Source organism: Pezoporus wallicus, unplaced genomic scaffold (assembly GCF_028554395.1).
Source record: "Pezoporus wallicus isolate ANWC-B61680 ecotype Strahan unplaced genomic scaffold, APGP_CSIRO_Pwel_v1 contig_3181, whole genome shotgun sequence".
NCBI classification, from domain to species: Eukaryota; Metazoa; Chordata; class Aves; order Psittaciformes; family Psittacidae; genus Pezoporus; species Pezoporus wallicus.
Genome location: NW_026641700.1, coordinates 2,391,581 through 2,415,485, shown reverse-complemented (window position 1 = coordinate 2,415,485; position 23,905 = coordinate 2,391,581).

Genomic DNA, 23,905 nt, shown 5'->3' with positions numbered 1-23,905 from the left:
TTAGTGTGAGGTGTCCCTGCCCATGGCAGGGGGGTTGGAACCTGATGATCTTAAGGTCCTTTCCAACCCTAACTATTCTATGATTCTATGTTCAGAAGCTTCTCTTACACATTTCACAGCTCCCTCCTTCCCTGTCTTGGCCCATTGTGATAGAGACCTGTGTTTATGAGCCATTCACAAAATATTTTTCCTTTTGCATTCATGGCAAGAAAGAGTCTGGGGAGAGTGAATGCTCCCACAGCTACTGTGCAAATAAGCAGCAGCTAGTATTGAAGTCTGCCAGGGATGGGGGTATATTGCATCTTTGAAGTTGCTTGATGGTTTGGTTTGTATATTCACATTTTTATATATATATTTACTGCCTAGAAGCCTACATAGTTACTTTATTGAGGAATCTGGAAGAGAAATGTTAAAATGGCACAGTGTCAGCATGTCCCCATGGCAACCATTACACGTGATGAGTTCAGAGTCAGTGGATTAGAGTTTCTCCAATGAAACACAAGATGTGTCAAGTAGGACTTTGACCCAGCTGAGAGGCTCTCCTCTTTGGAGAGGAGATGCTGGTCTTATTCATGCCCTAGCTAACGCTAAGAAGTTGTTTATATATAGAGGCCATTCAAGACTGGTTTGATTTCCAGAGTGAAGTTGTTCTAATTTTACACACTGATCCAAGCAGTTCCTCTGGAATTACAGAAGCGAAAGGCTGTCCTATCTCCTATCTCTGACAAGACTCCTGGACTGGTTTAACTTCTGTGGAGAGTCTGTGGCTATAAGCACTATATGTGATTCCTTAATTCCCTGCTTTCACTAGTATTTCTGAAGATCATTTTGCAGTGGCAGCTGCGACGGAGGAGAATGGCTCAGAAGCAGTAGGAAGTGCTGTTTCATAGACACTGACTGCACTTTTGCTAGTTGAATTTCATTATTAAAATCCTTTATTAATATAGAACCACTCCCTTCTGTCACCAAAATCTTCTGCCAGCAGCTGGATCAGATCTGGTGACCAGCAATGACTGTTGAATACAGAGATTTCTTGCCAGCATTGTACAAAGTGGATGTGTTGTGTTAAATGCCTTAGCTTTGAAAAGAATAGCAAGACAGCATAGGGTGCCAAAGGAAATTATATATTACAGCTGCACCCTCTACATACTCCTGCTGTCCTTGTCATTGCAACAGCTGTAGCCAGCAGCAGTACCTGCGGTGGAGCATTCTGAAACATGAAAGCTTGGGAGCCTGGTACATCTTTGTGAGAGGAGCACCAGGCATAGCTCATGAAGGAAGCAGCACTGGACAGGGTTGAAATGCGGCACATGTACAAGGTTGATTTCAGAGTTGGGTTGTTTGATCTGATTGGAACTGGCATTTCTGTCAGAGTATCTTAAAAGACAGTTAACAGTACCTTCAGTCCTCTTATCAGATACTGAAAAAAGCTACTGAAAAAAACCCCACATGAATAGCAGCAGGACCAAGGAACACTTTAACATACATAAGAAATCTGGTCCAGTGGAAATCTTTATATAAATCCAAACAGAATTCATGGGAAAATAGCACAATAGGATGTCAGAATCAAAGGACAATTGCAACTGCTGTGAGATAAAATAAAACAAGATGACAAAGCCACAGAGCACAACAGATGCCATCTGACTCTTGTTCTAGCTGTAAACTTGATACTTTGAAACTCGCAGCCTTTTTCTTCATTCCTGGATTATCCTTTTTAAAAAAGGAGAAAGCTGAAAAGCTTATTATGGCTGCTGTGAACCAGGTCTTTGGTCACACTTAGGTACCTGCTTATCGGGAACAGCTGTACCATATCCTGGGGTTTTGAGCTGATCAGATGGAACAGTTTAGACTTTATGTCATGATAAGATGTCCCCAGAAATAACTGCTCACCAGGCATCCTGGCAGAAACGGAGCTGCAGATCTGAGGAGGGTTTCCTGAGGCAGATGGCGAAGGCAAAGTTCTGGGAATTGCTCTCCAGAATGGTTGTGTGAGGAGAAAAACAGAGCAGATAAGGAAAACAAAATAGCAAGAGTCTCTGTCATAGGAAATGGAAGCTATTGATAATGAAACCCTCTGAGAAGGCAGACATAGGGATCTTTTAACATGGTGATTCTGTTTTGCTTCTGCTGCTTTCATGGAAATGGCATGCCCTGTGCAGCCTTTGTAAATAAAGAGGAGGGCACCAAAGAAAGCTCTTGGCGAGAGTCATCTGTATCTCTTTAACATCAAAACAAGAGAGCTAGATCCAGGATATTGTCTATGCCTTCAGGCGAAAGGATGACAAAAATACATGTGCAATTACAGTCCTCACTTTGGATTTTGCTATAATCAGAGGTCATACAACTGTCTTTCCCTTCCCCCAAGACCTCCCTGAGATAGAGATTATGTATCACCAGCACTCATAGTAAATAGCCTTCTCACCAGACAGTTGGCATTTATGAAGGAAATGGAAATGGAAAAGCTCAATAACAGCCACGCTGCTGAAGAATAAAAAGTCATTGTACAAGCATAAAAGGCTTATTGTTTTCATAGGAATGAATTTTAATGCAATTTTCCAATTTAGCTTTTTTTTTTTTTTTTTAATATAACCCTTAACACCTCCCAGCTTTTGTAGGTAAGCACTGTACAAACATTATCTAATTCATAATTACATACATAACTATTAATACTTTCATTTTGGAGACAGAATGGAGACAGGAGCAACTTCTTAATGTCGTGGATTGGGCCATTTTCTTAGCAATGCTCAGGCATGGCTGGCTAGAAAGATAAGGTTAAGGGCTGGCTTGTGCCATGGACTAAACAATTTTATCTTGGTCTTCATAATGCACAGGAACAGAGAGAATAGGTCTTTGTTCTCAAAATGGGAAGACCAGAAATGAATCAAACCTGGGCACCTTGCTCTCCAAAATACTTGTTACTGTCTGGACTAGGGAGTTGATGCTGTAGTGATGATATAAGCCAGTTAACAAGTCTACTCCCAGGAGGGAGCAGAGGAGGAACTGCCTTATTCCTGGGCTACAGTGCCTTTCAGAGGTTTTTCTTGGTTGGTATTTTTTGGGTACACTGTCTTGGTCCTAAATCCTGCCTGATTCATAAGGCTATCCCTAAGCAAAGTGACCTATCATAAAGCGAGTTTGTACCAGCAGGGCTGTAACAGGGCAGATGTGTGGCATCTGGGGCCTCCTATGTTACATGTTAACTCATTATATGAGTATATTCTCACAAAGGTATGTGCTGTCTTTCTGGTGGATGATGTAACAAGACCAGGCACCTCCATGGGAAATATTCAATGCTCCCAGGGAGTAAGGAAGAAGATGCTTACTCAGCCAAAGACACACAGCAAGACAGGTTTATAAATCAGGACATAAGACTAAACACATCTCTTCTTAAATCCATCCTTTCAGTACTGAGTCTGTATGAGAGAGCAGCTGTCTGATGGAAGGGGAAGAGACAGTTAATGGAAGGTGAAGAGACAACAGTAGTCTGCAGGGCTCACCTAGGAAGTGTGGGTTCTCCTCAGGCTGGGGGCTGCCACACCACAGCTCCTTTTTTATGTTTTGGGTTTTTTTAAGCTGTGAATCTTCCCCACCAGGCTGAAGGGTGGGCTGGAAAGGAGTTTCTTGCCATTTCTGTGCAGATGAGCCACTGGGCAAGGAGGCAGCATCAAGCAATGAGGAAGGTCCTTCAGGGACAAAGGGCCTGGTAGGGGGCAGGCTAGAGAACACCAAGGGAAGTCTCATTATAATGGTGATTTTCTTGACCTACTTTATTCAGCCATGGCACTTTGCAAGGAGGGACCCTAGCAACAGCACTGTAGTCCTGAGGCATCATGATGGAGACTTGGTGTTTGGTTGTTTTCAGCTGCTGTTCCTTATACTAAGCAAGGCAATTTGCCAGCAGCTTAACAAAGACATTGCCAAAAAGCCTGTCTCTTTCATCCATATTCTCTTGTTCTTTCATTACTTTATAGTGTTACCATGACCATGTTTGGGATGAAAAATCAAACAAAACTATATGTCGCATGAAAAAAATTACTGAGGAAAAGAATGCTGTAGGCTACTTGTGCTGATGTGAGAGTTGCTTTGTTTCTGAGCTCATGATCCTGCAGTTAGATACATATAATGAGTCAGAGCTGAATGCTTCCCATAGGCTTACATTTTCCATAGATCAGCAACACACTACTGGGATGGTTTTAACAAGGTAAACACACACAGGTATACACCAATGAATAGGAAGTCTTGGGGGAAGAAGGAGAGCCCTAAGAGCATTATTTGTTTGAGAGTCTGTTTTAGTAATGGCATTTGCTAGTAAGAAAAATCCATAAATGCCACTCAGATTTCTTTCATTCAGATGTTTGCTTCATAGTTTCATTCTATCTTTCCAGGAACTCAGAGAGAAAATAAAATGTCACTGAACTTTTTAACTTCAGCCTTCTGCTGGCCTTCATATTACTCATGTAAACAGATGTGATGTTCACATTATGTTCATCATATGAAATGAGTTAGTTGCTTCAGTCTAGCCTGTAATAGACTGGAGTAATGGCAAATTAGGGGACAGACACCTTTACCACTATCAGGGTTTGACAATACCTCAAAAACCTGGTAATTCAACTTCAGAAAAAACTCCCTGTTTGCAGCACCTTTGTGGCATCTCTTCCAGGACGCTGTGGGTATACTTGTGGAAATCCCTCAAAAGACAGGCAGAAGATGCTCAGCTATCTAGAAGGGTGGTGCCCTGCACCAGCCTGGTCTTACCATACAGCTACAAAGCCACTGATGCTACAGCATAGTCTTAGCCAGGGCCTGAAGTCGTTCTTCCAAGTACAGGTATTTACAGAACACCCTGTTCAAGCACACTGGGAAGAATATGTATATTGACTTGGTTCCTCTGTATGCATACACGTCACTCCTATTAGTTTCATATAGGAGTAACAGGGATCTTGACCTGTTTAGTGAGACAGGTCTCAGCAACCAATGGGTGAAAAGAATCTGGTTGCTGTGTCCTGCTACCACTTCTCTCTGCACATAACGAAAAGTCTGGATGCCCTTCCCAGACAGATTTTTTTTCTTTTCTTTTTTTTTTTTTTTTTAACCAAGAAGGTAGGAATTATAGCCTTTTCTTTTTACCTTTTTAAACAGAGGACAGCTTCTTTGAATCTGTGGCTTACCTTCCAGAATTAATCTCTTACAACTGTGCCATTGAGAATGCTTTGTTATAAGTCATGCGACAGTGGTTATATTTTATCTACTTTGATACAGGTTGTGTTGCTTTATGCTAGTGCTGCTGCCACAGCATGAGCTGTGCTTTCCTTGTGTATTCAGAGCAGATGGGTTTTTGCATGTCCTGAGAGATCTTATCCTGCCCTTTTTAGAAGTCCATGGCAGAACTGTGATTGATTTGAAGGTGCAGAGGATTGCAGGAAAATGAAAAATTACTTGAGGTTTGTGCTGAGCTCAAGGGTCTATGAGCAATAACGTACTCATCGTTATGCAGAAACTGAGATACTGCATGCTATTTTTCAAGCTTTTAATTGCAGCTGGCATTACAGACCTATTGCTGGTGGCACCCTCCTTGCTGAAATGTGGTGGTCCTGGGGCTGCTTGCATTGCAAAAACCTCACAGGAATAATTGTCCACCAGTTTCCATCAGGGTAAAATAAAGCTCTCTGCAGGTAGAAGCAATTTTTCATCTTTCGTTTCTAGATATGCACTTCAACTAAAGTGCTAAATTTGAGCCTATCTTCTGTTAGGACTAACTTCTGTGGTTCTGATCGCTGCCACTGATGCTCTGAGAGCAGTGTGGTGTCTTGACACATGAGCTTGGCTCTGGGCAGGTCCATGTACAAAAATATGTGGAAGTCATAACCCAATGTGATGAAGATCCTCATCTCATGTTACTAGGCCTTGTGAAGGGATGTTTTCAGAACATGTTTCATTTCAGACAATGTGGTTTTTTTCCTTGCTGTCTCCTCCCTTCTGTCCATCTCCTTGTGGACACTACTTGCTCAACAGTTTACCCAGGGTTGTTTGTTGCTCTGAAAGTATATGCAAAACTAAAAGTTACCTAAGGTCATCTAGTTTGAATGTAGACCTCCCTGGTGTTGCTTTGATAACCCTGAGAGGTAGTATAACCTAATACAAAGTTAGGCATGTTTTGCACTCCCTCCTCTCTTGGCAGAAATGCTGCATGAACGTGAAGATTAAAATTGGCTGGATCAGGCAAATGTGAGAGGCAAATGTAGAATAGTAACTCCTCATACAAGGCCCCGTTGGCAGAGAGATGCAATCCCTAGTGAATCTTTATTGAAGCATGAGTATTTCTGATAGATAAATAAATGGGACATAATCTTGAGGGTAGACAGAGGAGGTAGAAGAGTGCTGTTAGCCATAGTCTGTTCAGTTAGTGGCAGTAAAAGTGACATTTGTTCTGCACAGTCTTCTTATGATCAGCATTAAGAATGCAGCTCATCTGTTAACACATCTGACAAGCCATAGTGTTTGGCCTACTTTCTCAGCATCTTGCCAGGAGAACAGGTCAGTCTGCTTACTGCAATATATTGCAGCACGTTTTTCTACCACTACTGAGAAAATGATCACATTTCAGACAGGGAGGCCCATTAGGTTTTTTCAGGAGGCAATTCCCTGTGAATATGCTGGGCACCGTCCAACACATCAGCCATGGATGGGCAGCTCACTCATTGGCCAGTGTGGATGGCGCCTGCTCATGTCATGGCTATGTAATAACTAACTCATGATGGCTGAAAGGAGAGATTTTCCTCTTAGTCAGAGTTTTATACATAAGAAAGATACATAACCAAATAAAAAGTCACTTCCATCCTTTAGGTATTTTATTGCCACATAACCAGTTAAGATGACCGCTTTGAACAGGAGTTCTGAAGTTCTCCAGGTGCTATTACACACAAGCTTTCCTAGAAAAGCCAAGTTATTATTGCAGGATTTTTGTGTTTAGTTGGATGGGAAATGAAAACATTGTCTGAGCTGTTTGGAAAGCTGTAGCTGGGACTTCCAGCAGACGGAAGGGGAAAAGAGCTGGACTGAATGGTGATGTGATATGAAGGCAACAGGAGAATGGAAAGTTGCTGTGTCATGACAACATTAGCAAAAGTATTTTAAGAGGGTGATCAGTGCTAATTGCCTTGAGCCATTTGCTTGTATCTGGTGTCTGCTACTACTGTTCCAACAAGATCTTTCCTATTTTGGACTGTGTTCTTTAGGGAGAGATTTGTGTCTTCATGTTACTTGGAAAGCACCATGCCTGGGACTGGGCAGCCAATAATGAGTAAATAACTCACATATTTTGGGAGCCTGTAACAGTAGCTGTATGGAAAATGGCAAGATTGCCTGGCTTGCACTGCTGTGTGCGTGCACTGAGAGAGCCTCTGTATGCAGCTTGTGGTTCCCTGGCTAATGTGACCATTGATGACTGTGCATGTTGTGCAGAACATACAATACCAGAAGTGAACTGCTGGGAAACAAGCAGGTAGGAGAGGACCTTGTTCCCCCTGCAGCCATTGGAGACTTCCCTCTCACCCCCCAAAGGTAGTGTGCTGTGCTCCTTTACCCCATTTTCAGCACTTGCTTATATAGCACAACCCCCTAATGCCAGGCCTTCGGGTATCGCTGCTCTTCTTTCTGGGTCAGGATCAGCTGCTCTCCTCCATGAGAAGCGTTATAAACATGCTGTTTCTTCCTCCCTTTCATCATGTCTGGACTGTATTCTCCCAGTCTCCTCTCAGGAGCTCCCTTTGTGCCCCATTTCCTCTTCATTCATTTAAGAAACCCCAACCCAGCACTCACACAGCCAGCCTGAAGAAGACCTTTAAAGGGAATGTAAGATCTCATCAATTAAGCCAAAAATCTCCAGACATAGTTTACCTAACAGAATGGGCTCTGCCTCCCACCTCCTGCTGCCAATGGTTTCTTTACTTTTAGCAACACAAGGATGCTAAAAATGTATAAACTGGGTCACTTTGTTACTATTGCTTTCAAAAATTCAAAGGTGAGGGAAGGCAGTGCTTCCAATTCCAACTCAGTACCTGGGGCAGGAAGCAGGTATTTTTGTTGTACTGGGCTGTAAGATGACTTTTCCTTTAGGTAACATCTTGCCTTCAAACTGGAAAGATTTTCCTTCTCCAATTTGGGAAACAAAATGGCACACTTCCAAATCACATACTGCATTATTTTGGCATGTGTGTCAAAAAGTTTCCTTTTATAAAGGGCTAGAAGGTTAGGAATGGGGTCCTGCTAGAAAAAGGCAAATGGTGTCATTGCTTTATGTGCTTAAAATAAGGCTGACTGCCCAGTAACTACTAGACAGTGGGAAGGATAGGTGAAGATCAGTCCCAGTCATCAGGGGCAAGCAGACTGTCTGATCTGTTGGCTCTTTTGCCTCTCCTGCTGCTTGAAGTCCGTAAGGAAAATTTATGTATAACATGCTTTTCTTAGGATATATTTTGCTTTAACACATTGCCTACCATTGTCCTAATCCTGAAAGTCTTAATCCCCATTTAATTACTTGGAGAAGGCTTCTGATTTCAGGTGGTGACGAGTCCCCTGGTACAAAAAGCACACAGCTGACGACACATTTATAGTTTTGATCTGGCCACACATGAGTTTACATTTTTTTCCCTGGTCTGCTACACAAATGCTGTCTGCTGGCCATTTTCTGCTGGCATTTAGTATTAGCACTGCAGTTATAGTATACTTTCCTAGAGCCCAGTTTTGCTAGATGAATGAACTTGGCCACTTCTGGTCTGATTCAGCCAAATGAACTCGGGCAACCTCTGGTCCTCTAATCCTTGTACTTTTGCTTTTCTCATGTTCTCCATGGATGTCCTTCCTTCATCTTCCCCAGAGATCTGCAGATAAAAACATGGTCTTCAGCCACCTTGGATATTCAATCAAATTTTGGTATATTAATGCCAGGGCTTAGAGGAGTTTTGCTGAAGTTTGAGAAAATCTTCCTTTTTAACTCCTTGATACTTTATCTGAACTTACACACCTAAAGCAGAGCTCGACCTATGGCATGATCTTTAAATAGAAACTTGCCTGTAGTACATTATTTTGGTTTATACAAATAAAAATATTTCTGGCAGTTCCCACACAGTGAAGAATTTGCAGGATAGGAACAAAATTAATTGCTGTAATTAATGCAGTACGCAGTGGTTTTACAAAACCAAGAAATTATCATCAGATTAAGACACTGAGCTCATCTAGAGTTACTGAAGTCAGAGAATAACAAAGACATTTCTTATGCAGCACAACCATATGCTTTCTGAAAACATAAATCACGCCAAATGAATTGAGGAAGGCCTGGCACTGGCACACATACAATTGCAGAATCAAAGAAATGTCTCTTGGTTTTATTTGATTAAAAAAACTGAAAGGCAAAGATTTGTCTACCTCATTGCACAGGGACACAGGTCTTTATGCTGTTTGTGCATGGCCCACTAACATTTTAGGGACACTAGCATTTCTTGTTATTATCTTGTCACTTATTAAGGACCTACTGTTATACTCAGGTAAGGCTGACACGCAAGTGATTGACTTGAAAGGTAAATACACTGTGGGACAACCTGAGAAAAGTGTTCATATCAGCAGCTGACTCAGAGGCTTGGAGGAGGATATTATAGCTTCTGGAGAAGTCTTGCCATGTAAGTTTTAAAGCTTTGCTTGGTGCAAGTGACAGTGCTTAGTAGTTCAAAACATGGCTCAAGGCAGCAATTTAATTTCTTTCAATTTCAGCAGGAGAAAAATGTAATAGTTCACATAGGTATTACTTGGCTTGCAATGAAAAAGGAGCTCATGTACTATAAATATATTTCCAATACGAAGACAAATCAGATGTGTTAGGAGCACAGGAGAGGAGGTAGGTAATCTGCTCCCTGTTATATATTACACATTCCTGGCCTTATAAGTCATGAGATATGCTTCAGTAGTAGATTGAAATGTGAACATCAAGGATTAACATAGCAGATATTTACAGGTTAGGGCATTTTTTTTAGGATTTTTTTTTTTCATTTTAGATGTTCATTTATTTTATCTGCTAATATAAAATGACAACTTGCTCTTTCTTGTCTCTTAATTTGAAAGCCAGATTTTAAAGTAATTACAGACACTTTGAGCAACCTGCACTAGTGGAAGGTGTCCCTGCCCATGGGAGGGGTTGGAACTGGATGATCCTTATAGTTCCTTCCAACACTAACCATCCTATGATTCTATGATAAGATCATTAGGCATCTAACATCATATAGAAATGCCCAATAGTATTTCCAAAGCACTGCTTCTTAAAGGGAATTAGCTCCAGATGCTCCATAGGGCTTTTTTTTTGCAAAACTTGTTTGACGTCTATTTGCATCTTTAAATATCCAAATGCCTTTCCAAATCTGGATTCAAACTCTTACACAGTACCTCAGAACTCAGTGAAAATGTTAAGGAGAGTTTTGCCTAAGAAAGCATTTCAGTATTCAGCCTTGGAATTAATCAGGTACAAACCAGGAAAGGCTAGGCTCTAGATAATCCCTCCAAAAATTAGTATCTAAACATACTCTGTGAGTGCTTAGTCCCATTTAATCTAATACATCGAGGCAAGCACACACTATTCATCTTTCCAGCATCTCAATTGTTATTTTCTTTAAATAAAGAGCAAAAGATCAATGTCAAAGTCAATTGAGAATCTAATGTCAGAATTTGTTTAATTGGACCAAAATTCCTGGCGAGATCTAAATATAAGCATAATTAAAAGAGAAATCCTTTTATAGTACATTTTCTTTCTCATAATTGAGTCTAATGTAGAAATCCTGTACTGCTTTCCAATTTGTAAGAAAGTGCTTTGGAAAAATAGTCTTTAGGTTTTTTATATTTGCTCTATGAAGCACTTGAAAACCAACACATCTCAAATGCAAACCAATAGAAATGTAATCTCAGTTGTCTAAGTGAGGAAAAATACCAGAGTTCCTCCTGTTTATTTTGCTTCCTCCAAAGCATCTACTTTTCTAGTTGATACCAGCAAGAACAGCAAAACAAAAATAAATTCTAGAAGTAAATGAAGAAAGTGAAAGGAATATTGCAATATCTTAAGATGATAACAACCAGAAAACTTTTCGCTTTTCTAAATGCTCTATTTTCAACATTAGATGGATTTCAACATAGATTAGAAAAAGAATGTGCTGTGTGCACACACACATGCACATACGCATGTCTTTATGACCTCTTGCTGATATCTGCAGAAACAAATAAAGGTCAGAATTTTCATTTTATTTGTAAGTTATGGAAGAAGTGCTAGCCTGTGTATAATATCTATGTGTTTAATGATAGAGATATCTAAAATCTTGCTTTTCCTTTCAGAACCCCACATCTTTTCTTCCACTTCACATCCACTGTGATACTTACTCCACAAACAGCCTGTGTAGTCTAGGATCTTCAAAGGTTGCTAATAAATACCAGGAGCCCATAAACAGAAATGGAGAATAAATGAACAGGTCCAATTATGACTATGGTGGTGATAACCTCTAAATAAAACTGTTTAATAACCCTATATTACCAATCCCAAAAGACCAGCGGCAAAAATGAACATCATCCAGGAAGGCAGGGCCCTACCTATGCTTGGTTGAGTTTGCATGGTCATGGCGAGCAACAGGTAGTTACAATGCTGCATGAGTTATTTTTATATACCTTCATGTTTTGTAGCAAACTAACTTGTGAAACAATGGTTTTAACTTCTTACTATGAATCTAGCTAAGAAAAATTTTGACAGCATACTTAGTGTTTTGAGTGTGTGCGAACAAAATATCATGTAAGTAGCTGTCTGCATTTATGAAGTCCACTTATAACCAACCCTTCTTACAGCCATAAATCTATATGTTTTATCTCACAAGCAAATACCATTGTCAGGCAGCCAAGACCGTCTAATCATACATGCCTACAGCCTGGCTTCTTGCATGAATAGCTCTCCCCTGTGCACCAGCAAAATCGGATTATTTTCTAGGAAGAACAGACCATTGACAAGAGAATACGAAACATCACCAGCTAAGTTGCACTGGATATGCTGAACTCATGTAAAGGCAAAAGAGTACAGATTTCTGTTGAAAGGTGTGCTTTCAATATCTCATCAGTCACCGCAGGAAAATTCCCAATGTTTCAGCTCCCCTTTGCATGCTACTGCTCTTGAAGAAACTGTATTCCTGTAGGGGCTCACTAAAGTAGAGCCACATAACGGCATTTGAGAGGAATTCAAAAATTCAGGAGGTTAAATACAAACTTTTCTATTTATTGGATCAGTAAATGGAAAAGCCAGAGGCATTTACAGTGTGTAGGGTTAAATCAGAGCAGCTGGGAAGCTCATCTGTGAGAGATTTGAGGAAGAAACTAAAAATGCAAGTTGACCAGCAGCTGTTTGTCATAATGGGAAGAGAATTTTGGCTATTGTGGCATTAATTTAATCAAAACTAGAGAAGTATTTATAGCAATGGTAAAATGGGAAAGTGCTTATTACTTAACTAGTTGTCTACTAGTATCATGAAGAATAGTTTTCCCTCCTGTTGTGTGACACATCTTTTTTACTTTGTTTCACCTTTTCCCCTTCAGGCTCTCATAAGACCTGGTATTCATTACTTAAATGAAAAAATCTTGTTTCTTTCAGACAGTATTAATGATCTGATTTTTGATCTTGTTTGCTAATAAACTAAAACTTCTTGCATGTGCCATAACAGAGAGGATCTTTCTTTTTGTGAATTGAGCAATTTTCTGAATTAGCAGAGCTTTTCATGGGAGCATTATTTTTAAGTGCTGTTACCGGGATTACTCAGGAGAATTTAGTTTAAATTAGCAATGTTTAAATTAATTAAAGAGAGCGGCCTGTGAATTTTCCATCTGAGTTAAGATTCAAGATCTTACTTGTGGGGGATTTTTTGTGTATATGATTCCAGCAACAGCAAATTTGAAGAAAATCTGATTTAAATGTTGTGTGTTGCACAGGAGATTACATTAACACTTCAGTTAGAAATTACATGCAGACAATTGCTCATTTATCTTGAGGTTCCTTAGTCTTGGGTGGCTCAACATAGACCAACTGCAATCAGTGAGGCTGCTGTAAATGCCGTAGGCAAGATCCTAGCCCAGATATATGTGGTGGTGAGAAAAGGCCATAGGAATTTTGGACACTTGCCTTCTTTTCTGAGTACTGCCTTCCTTGCCCTGTGTTTCCATGGAACAGAGCAGTAGGAGATGCACTTCATGGAGCAAATGCATGAGTGATGAGTCATTTGAAAGTACATGAGATAATTCAGCTTCTTCTGACTTCAGCTGGATGGACTAAATGCAGGAATATGAAGTATTGCATCTATTTTGAATCATCAATTAATATATCTGTAGTTGTCTGGGTACAGACAGTGTACAGAGGTACAGAGGGTACAGAGTGGTGTTGTTTCAGATTCTGGCTGCTGAAAGACTTCTAGCTTGGTAATGGACAAAGACTTTAGATTCCCCACTGCAATGTTGTTGCTGGGTAACAAACACAGTACCAACTGCCTCTTGTCCTTTTTCTATGTTAAGAAAAGATTCTGGTACCAACAAGAATAGCTATGTAGTCCTCACAGAGACCAGGATTTGAAAGCAGGCATAATTCCACCGAGCCCTATTACCCCTGTTCTTTCTTTCCTTGCTGCTGATTGTAGCCCAGCCTTGGCTTGGAGCAGCCATGCTCTGCTTAACTCAGGATATTTGCTGGCAGACTGGCCTAGAGCATTCTCTTGCCAGCTTGGGCCAAGCTAGCCCGGCAGCAAGACTCTTCTCCAAAGAGAGCTGGAGTTCAGGCTGGGCATTGTCAGAGGGAGTTTAAGCTGTGGATGCTGCATAAGGGAAGTTTTCAGCTCAGATAAAGACTTCTCTGGACCAGAGTCAGGCTTGCCCAAAGCCCTGCCTGCAGACCATGGCAGACTGCTACTGAACTGTTGGAAAAACAAAATCGAGAGCTTAAAACACATCTCCGATAAATTGTCTTCCAAAAGTGTTAACTCATCAGGAGCTTATAGCAGGCCCCATGCTCTTTCATACTAACATTTATATTGCTGGACAGGCATGAGAGCAAATGCACTTTTGGTCAGGAGCAGCTAAGGGAGGATATGACTACAGATGAACTATGGATGGTGAAGGACAACATACAGAATTTTATGGAAATATTTCCAAACATTAGCTCATGCAGTTAGGTTCAGAAAGTTGCAAAGTAACCTTCTGAAAAGAATCATCCCTGCGACATAGGTCATGTCACCTGGAGATGACATTTATTTAAATAGCATGAGTTGTTAGCCCTTTTCTCTCTCAATCTCTATTTTTTAAAAAATAACCAAATCCCTTTGAGAGCAACAGAGGGGTTAAGTACTTTACTTTAGGGAATGTGCTGGTTTTGACTGGGATAGAGTTGATTTTCTGCATAGTAGCTGGCATGGGGCTCTGTGTTTAATTTATGCTGGAAACAGTGGTGACAGCACAGGGAGCACTGAGCAGTGTTTCACAGAGCTAAGGCCTTTTCTCCTTCTCACACCACCCCGTCAGTGAGTGGGCTGGGGATGCACAAGAAGCTGGGAGGGGACACAGCTGGGACAGCTGACCCCAACTGACCCAAGGGATATTCCACGTCATATGGTGTGATGCTCAGCACATGAAGCTGGGGGAAGAAGAAGGAAGGAGGAGATGAAGGAAGAAGGAGTGATGGCATTTGTCTTCCCAAGTAACCATTACACGTGATGGAGCCCCGCTTTTATGGAGGTGGCTGAATGCCTACCTGCCCATGGGAAGTGGTGAATGAATTCCTTGTTTTGCTTGCTTGTATGTGCAGCTTTTGCTTCGCCCATTAAACTGTCCTTACCTCAGCCCACAAGTTCTCTCACATTTACTCTTCCGAATCTCTTCTTCATCTTGACGTGGGGGGAGGGAGCGAGCGGTTGTGTGTGGGGGGTTAGTTGCTGGCTGGAGAAGCAGTTAGATTGACAGAGCCTGCCCACTAATTTAATAGAGATTCCAAAGGCTTTCCTGGATGAAACCAATTACAAGCTCTTCCTGAGGAAAGGTGTTTGGGATGTATATATATAAATTATATATTATTATATATTATATATTACATATTGTATAATACATTATATATAAGATATGTATATATTATGTATATGTATATTATATATAGTACATTGTATCTGTATATTCTATATTATATATTGTATATATGTATTTTACATATACATTTAATAGATATATACTGTATATATATTAGACATTTTCCATTCATAAGAAATTGTTTCTCCTGAATACATTGGGTTTTATTTGCAGACTATGATATGATCACCTTTATTAATGTAGGTGGTGCAAACACCTAGATAAGAAAATAAGAAAGCTGAATAGGATGATGAACCAGAAATTGAGTGATCCTGTTTTATGCAATCCCACTGCTGCTCTGCAAGGCAATTACATTTCTGATTGCAACCATTTTAATGGCAAGATTCTCCCAGTTTTCAAGTCCATGTTTTTTGTGCCCTCTCTCTCTCTCAGGTAAGAAAACCAGTGTGAAGAGGGCTTGCTTTATACAAAATCTTTTCTGCAGAAGCACAAAAAAATAACCCCAGCCATTACAGATGTGCTTATTCCTCTGAAGTTTCTTTCAGGTGCTTGACACCTCTGAGGAATAAGAACGGCAGTTTTAAAATACATCTCCCCCTTTAATTCCTCAGCGCATCCATTTTAGCAGCAATCATTACAATGGAGTTGACACATCTACGAACCTGAGAGGTGTTGTCAGAATCTGGAGGAATGAGCACACGAGATGAAGTCAGAGCGTTTGTTCCTTGACAGCTCACACTGGCAGCCCAGATAGGGCTGGAAAAAAAAGAGAAGGTACTGTAATTTGTCCTCACTGATCTGAAGCCTGCAAACGGATATAATTTCAGACATAAATACTCTGAGCAGCATGCTTTCCTGGGAGGTTGTTGCAAGAGTGAAGCATACTGATACCTCCTCTAAAGGTTTGTATTTCATGACCCCATTTTGGTGACTGTCTCTAACAGTCATTCCCTGCAAAGATTCTCACTCAGAAAATATATTATGAATGAGAGTGAGTTTCTTTTTGAGTTCAAACTGAAATTTATCTCCTTATTCTTACAGCTTGAAAAAAACTAAAGTTTAATGCCTGAACTGCAACTGAATCATTACATTTTATGTATATAAAGCAAGATAAAACCTATTTGACATGCTTACTTTTTTCAGGTTACTAACATATTTTACTTTATCTGTGTGGGTTTTTTGTAATATCTGAAAATATGCCCAATGTTTTACAAAACTAGTACAGGCTTAGCACCAGCCCATAAAGTCTGACAGTTCTGAGACGATGAGTATTAGGTGCTTTTTCCCATCAATTATTATTTCTGTAATAGATGTATGGAAAAGGAAAAAGCACGTTAAAATTAGGGCAGCCATGAAAAAATAAATCCTCAGTCATGCACAGTTAAGATGGAACATTAAATATTAAATCTGAATTTTGAGGATATATTGTGAAATATGGTCTACATTTACATTCTAAAATATTTTGTTTAAACAATTAATTGTCCTCAACATGCCTTTTTTAAAGTTAAATGTTTTATGCAATAACTTACTGAACATACAGAATGGAGCTGGCAGCCACCAATATTAAGGATGAATATCCTTACAGCTTAACCTAGAATACTGTAAGGCAACTTGCCTTATATCAGTGTTAAAAAATTCACAATAATGTCACCATTGGAAATCATAGTATCATAGAATGGTTTCAGTTGGAAAGGACCTTAAGATCATCTAGTTCCAACCCTTGTGCCACGGGTAGGGACACCTTCCACTAGACCATGTTGCCCAAGGCTCTGTCCAATCTGGCCTTGAACACTGCCAGGAACGGAGCATTCAATCTTGAAAGCTTGGTACTTTCCAAAGCCCCACAATTTCTTTCCTCACCCCTCTTTTTATTATTTTTTTTCTAGAAATGCAAGGTCAATGAAATTATACTTTGTAAATATGCAACCTGTAACATGTTTATGCTTTTGTATGCAGTTACTATAACATTACGTACAGAGAAGCATCCATCCTCAACTGTTTCTCAGCAGCATCTCCAAGGAAGTCTTGTGCCATAGTATGACATGATTAGTCTTTGGAAAAAAGAGACTCTAATATTAAGTGACCAAAAAAAAAAAAAAAAAAAACAAAATTCAAAGCCTCCTTTTTCTGCTATAAACCTACAATGGTTGTTCAGGACCGCTCCTTACGTAGCTGGTATCCCAGTATCTATTCTACTTACGATGCTACTTATAAGTAGTAATAGTGTCTTACAGAACCCTTCCCACAACAAGTTATTGTGGAGAAAAGAGTGAGGAAAGGTGCAAAGATGATCCTAGGCCACCTGTATCTGCCTAATTCAGCCACAACACATCTTTGCCTGTGAAGAGACATACTAAATAGCACAGAGATCAATTGTCTGGATGCCAGGCACCTTGCCATACAGCTGCCCATGTGCCAGTGCAGCTCTCCACAGCATAGGTCTCCTTCCAAGTGATTCAGTTTGGAGCACTGAGGAGTCTGCTAAATAGCAGATGGGGTTTTGGGGGGGGTTTGGTTGTTTTCTTGGTTTTGTTTTCTTTTTTTCCTTCTGCAGTCCTCATTCTTTCTGCTAATCACGCATGGTTATTATTTAGATTCACAGTTTCAAAATGCATTTCTACATGCCCAGTTCTAAAAATAGATCAAAGCACCTACCCAGTCATCAGTAATAAAAATTCACAGGGTAAGCATAGAAGCAAGCTGCCCACCCTACCTTAACTCTGTGTGGGGGAGTGGGTGCAAAGTAGAATGCCTCAAATGTTAACAAAGCTCATGGCTGAGAGCAAGATCTAAACCTACTACAGAGGATTTCAGCCAGCACCTCCTTTTACAGTGAGGGTGCATCGACTCTCTGCTGGTCTGGTCTCCCAAGGAACACTACAACATGGAATTGAAGGGCATTTCTCAAATAGCAAACCATTTAGAGCATACTATGTTAAAGCTGACCTCTTTAGTGCCATCAGGAATCTTATCAGAAACCAAGACTCATCTTGGAGTATTGGTATAACACATTTTCAATTGCACCTGTATGTAAGAAAGGGGCTAAACATTCAGCTACACTGGCAACCTCTTGTCTTTGGTGGTGATGGGTAGCACTAATGGCTATTCTCATTGTTATAAGATTAAAAAAGGTTTTTTTTAAAACAATTCTATACCCCGGTCTGCTTCCTAATACCTACTCTTATGATTGAAAGATGATTAGCTAGTATTCCAAGGCATTATATTTAACATTCATCTACTACCATACTGGTATAACATAATCATAATAAAAATAGATTTATTGGTTTATTTCTCCTTCTAGTCAATTAGGTAAAGCTCACAATTTTATAGGATACTGAGGACGCTGAAGTAGACACTAAATAATAACTGTTAATCTCTGTTCATTTTGATATATCCCAAAACAGCTCCAAATGATGGCCAAGCTCTGTTAACCATCCTGGATACAATTAGGAATTTCTTCCAAGTACTTCTGCATTACAGACCCATTTTCATTTTCTAGTTAGTCCTCTTCTCTCAGACAATCCTATGAATTCCCACACATGCAGAATAGCTATTCCTCACCCTATGCTTACTTAGAGAGGAAGACTGGAGTATTCCAACATACATTTTAGCAGGGCCAAAAAAGAAATTGCCGTAGGTAATTCCAAGTGATCCTTCAGTTGTGCTGATTATACTGAAATGTAGGTTTTAAAAATATAGTATATACAAACCCAGTATTAATGATCAGCCTTCAAGCACTTTTGGGCATATCTATGAAACCATGTTTATAATTAAGAAGTCCACAGAGAGCACAACATGCTGTGTGTTAAATGTGGGGAGTCTCCATCCCTATAGAAGAAATAGTCAAAATGAAATAATCCTTGTTAAACTGTGGGGCAGAATCACACTCTTTCAGCAGCCTAATGTAGTGTAAGACATTACAGCACAAGGTATTACTTCTCAGGTCATTGTCCCAGGCAAGTGTATCACAAGAGTTCACATTTCTCAAATATTCCATTTTCTGTCCAACGGTGTGTTTTTCTCATATTGCTATTTCCTGGTTTTCCATTCCCCAGAAACTGAAATAAATATAATTTCACTAGAATCAGTGCCTGGAAAAATCTCCAGAATGATACCACCCATTTTACAAGCAGTAAAGTAATAAGATATGACAACTCAAGTGTTATATTTTAAGTGATACATAGTTGTGCTGTATTTTTAATACCTTTCTGCTTTTAGAAGTGTATTAGACAACTCTAGAAACAAGTGTGAGTGTAGTACGAATCCCCTCATCCAGATCATCAGTGAAGATATTAAACAATGCTTGCCTTAACACTGAGCCCCGAGGGACACCACTGGTGTCTGGTTGCCAGATAGATGTGATACCATTTACCACCACTCTCTGGGCTTGGCCATCCAACCAGTTTCCAAACCCAGCAATGAATCCACCTATCCAGGCCACGGGCAGTCAGCTTCTCCAGGAGGACACTGTGGGAGACAGTGTCAAATGCTTTACTAAAGTCCAAATAGAGAATATCTACAGCCTTTCCCTCATCAACCTTGCTGTAGAAGGAGATCAGGTTGTACAATGTGAATACAGTTTGTAAAATCTGAAGTCTTCACATGCGTTTTTGCTTGTCTTTGAGCCTGGCAATAGTTGAGATACTGAATCTTATTAAATTGTCCAAATAAACTACTACTCTTATACTGGTAGTGTTGTTTGCCAGTTAGTAGTCCAAAGCAGAGCAGCTTGACTCTGTTTAAACCATGGACTAACACATTCATAATTAAAGCAACAATTTGAACTAAACTGTAAGAAGCATGGGAAGAACTATGCTCTCATAAAAACAAAGACGTTGTTTCATTACTGTTCTGTGGTAACAGGGGCCACATTTTGACTTGCCCTTGGAAGTGCATATAATATTTGCACGCACAACCTCTCCACGAGGAGATTCCTCAGCACATTTAGGAAGTTCCACCCAAACTCTTGCATGTGAACGTAATGGAGAGGTAAAAAAAGAAATAGGATAAAAATCACTCCTTGACTTTAGGATGCAGAAAAGATCAAACTCTCACTTCAGTTCTGTCTGGAAGGCTTAAATGGCAGAAAATTGCACAGTTCTGTGCCAGCCCTCAGTGTGCATGCTATTCCAAAATGCAGTGCAGCTTTGATTGCCCAACGGGAACAGTGGTATGCTGCTTGAATAATCTGCTTCTTTGTAGGTCAGATACAGATACATGTCTTGACTCAGTGATGACTAATAAGAACCTCAAATTCAGTTCTCTTTTTTTTTTTTCCGAGTGTTGTTTCAGATATATTAAAAGATTTATTCCCCCAGTTTTTACTGAATCATATTATTTCAAAGATCTTCTGAACTCATATACATACACAAAGATCTTGCCATCCACATATTTCCAAACACTCATCTCCCTCAAATTCATTTTTACACTTATTTTCATAATGTTTCTGTGTGATCCATTTGTCCTGAAGTGGAAAACTGAAGTAAAGCTGATTCTTCCCTTACCTGTTTCTCCTTCACTTTTAGAAATTAATCTGTCCTTGGGTTTAGACAAATAATGCTATTTCAGAAAAGTCTCACTGGTACAAACAATGATGTATTTGATGTTTTGCTCCTGACACTGTAGCATTCATATATAAAGACCTGTTATTACTGTGCTCATGCTGCAATCCTGTAAGCACAAACAATGCATCATCACTGGACAATAATTTTGCCAGATCAAGGCTGTGACTTTGCCCTCTGAGGGTTGTCTGTAAGCAGAATAGTTGAACTAGTCAGAAGGATTTACAATGAACTTCTTGTTAATTATCATGCATAACTCTAGGGAGCTTTTCAAACTGGTCCCTCTTTGAGTAATTTTAATATGTTTCTACAAGATATAAAGTGATATAGGTCCAGAGGCAGAATAATATGTATGTCTATTTTAAATTCTAGTGTAAATCCCCAGCTGCACAGCTTTGTCTGTATTCATATTTTATTAATCAGCCCACTTTAATGTCCTCACTTTTCATTCTCTCTCATTCTTTTCCTCAAAGTCCCTGCCCAGATGCTTCTCAGAGACCATTTTAAAATTGCTTCTAATGACTTTAGGCACTTTTAATATGACTATCAGTTCTCCTAGTGAACCAAGTTGTTAGCTGGCAGCAGTATTATTTGGGGACCTCATCTCATTGTTTCACCCATGCTGACAAGAGTCAGGCTAAATCCTTGGTCTAATCCTATTTACTTATTTACAATTTAAATTAATTTAAATGAATTTGCCATAGGAAAATTGGCTCCCTTGCAGTATAATAGCAAAATTAAGAGGGTCTAAGCTCCAGCTGTTCTTCAGAGAGGGAGATAACTTATACAAACTCTGTGACCAGGCTCATTCCTTTCAACAAGACCCCCCCCCTGCATGCACAATGAATTTTCTCTGCCCTGTTGAGCATCTGGGGCAATTGCCCCTCTTCCAAGTAATGATCAGTTTTGACTAGCAGACTCAGATACTCCACTGAGCCTGAAAGAGTTCTTGGCAGACCACTGATTTTTAAGCTGGGTCTAATGTTTATTCAGGTTAAACACTGGATGACAGCCTTTAGTACATTTCAGCATAATAGTTAACAAGAACTCTTATCAGAATTTGTGCACTGAAATAGTTAAGCAAGAGCAAAAAGTCAGATTTTTTTTGAAAGAAAAAAAGGAGTCAATTATGTTTCAAATGTTTCTGCTTACTTGATCTTCTTATTTTTCCCTTGTATTACAGTTGTTCCTGTGGGTTACTATGTATTTATCAAGGGTCAGTAACTTCAGCTTTGGTAATTTGCCTAAGATCAGTAGTACCTTGTAACAACAAAAAAAAAGCCCTTAGTGGGCTTCTTTTGCCCTTCTTTGGCCTTCTTCTTTTTTACTTCCTAAAAACCAGAGACAGTGTCCGTGCTTCTCACTTTCCCAGGATCTGTGGTTCTTTTATGGTGCTTCTCCATCCAGGTTGCAATAGCAAAACTTAATTCAATGTGGGGGTTATGTTGGATTGTCTTCTGTGGAATTCTCCTGAAAAGGAGACTATTCAAGAGTAGTGATGAGAATCACAGACTATCTTAGATCTCCATCAACTTCTCTTCAAGGTTTCATTTATGAGGGGGTAAAAAAGGCACATAATCTTAGGGCTTCCATCTTGGTCCTCCCTGATGTCCAGCGCCAAAGAACAGTAATAACAAGGGACAATCTGATATACATGAAGAGAAGGAAATCTTCACATATAGTATATATATAGGTATATATATATATGTGTTACTACAGGTCATGTCATTTCCTCTGTAATACCTGTTACTACACCATATTTGTCCATAACACAACACACTTGTTATTGCACTATAACATAATTGTCTTTCAAGACAATTTTGTGGGAGATGAAAGTACTTTTTTTTTCAACAAACTGGCTGCAGGATTAAAAAAAAAAAGTGATTTTACAGTAATAGCAGTTTTCATACAACTCTTTCTATATTGTGAGCAAGATTTACTTTGAATGTGAATTGCAAATACCTTCCCATTTTACCTAGGTAGAAACTGTCTAAGCATGAGGGATCATTTAACCTATATATTTTCTTCTCGTGCTCTGTCTGTATGTGTCTTTAAAAGGGTCATTCAGCACAGACTTAGGCACACAGTTAACTTTAAATCCTTTAAAAGGCTCAGCTGAAATCAATGGCAGTACTCTTGGTGCATAATATTTAGCAGATGTATAAATACTTGCAAGGATGAGGATTGTAGGTTGTCAGCTTCTTTGGGACACATCATACTTCTCTATTTATGTAAAATACCATGTAAATGTATGCAAAATATGCACAATATCCTAGTGAATTTGTCTAATAGTTTTTATATAACGATAACAGACATAATTAAAAAATTCAACCTAAAACCTAATCAATCAAGTTGATTAGTTTGAAAGACTCAAGATAACAGATCTGGGGTACCGCGTGAGTTCTTCCAGAGCAATCAAGTTTTCTGAAGTCCTAATGATATTGTACATAAAGTAAGAACTATCTTCTGAAGAGTGTCTCAGATGCTGGAATGAGTACCTATTCTGTTATTGTTAGTTGTTGCTGGATTACTTTTAAAAATCTTTTTCTGTTTCAGGAAGATAATAAATCCACCAAAGTTTCTTATTTTCTGCCCAGGTGTCTCATCATAAACAATGATTCTTTATGCAAACTTTTTTATTTTTATTTTCCATCTAGCTATTAAAAAAGACAAGAAGAATTATGCAATAGAGGATTTGTTTGGAAAACCTCATTTGCAGTCTGCAGTCAGTAAGACAATCCCGTTTCTTAAATAAAATTGTAGTTTAAGGAAAACCTGTGATAATTCTAAAATGAGGAAAATATCTTGATGAGCTGAAGCTATAATGTGTCTTTTCGTCCTAACCTGCAGCAACAAAATGTATCCACAGTTCTGTGGTGATAACCATTATATGAAGCTATACCTATATGAAGCTGCCAGGTGCAGAACTTTTGCGGATTTGTAATACTGTGGTTCACTCATTCTGTTTATGATTAATTTGAAGTGTCACACTATTCATTACACTTAGTAGTGATTAATAAAACACTCATTAGTATATTATTCAGAGGCAATAAGTCATGGAGATGTGCATCTATACCGATCTGATACACGTACGTGTTTTGTGTCTTGTTTTATCAGTCTGAGTTGGTTGTTTCTTTCCATGACTTTTTGGTAAGAGGTTAAAAACAAGTTATCACTAGTTATGTTAGTCTACAGAGAGGAACAGCTAATTTAGC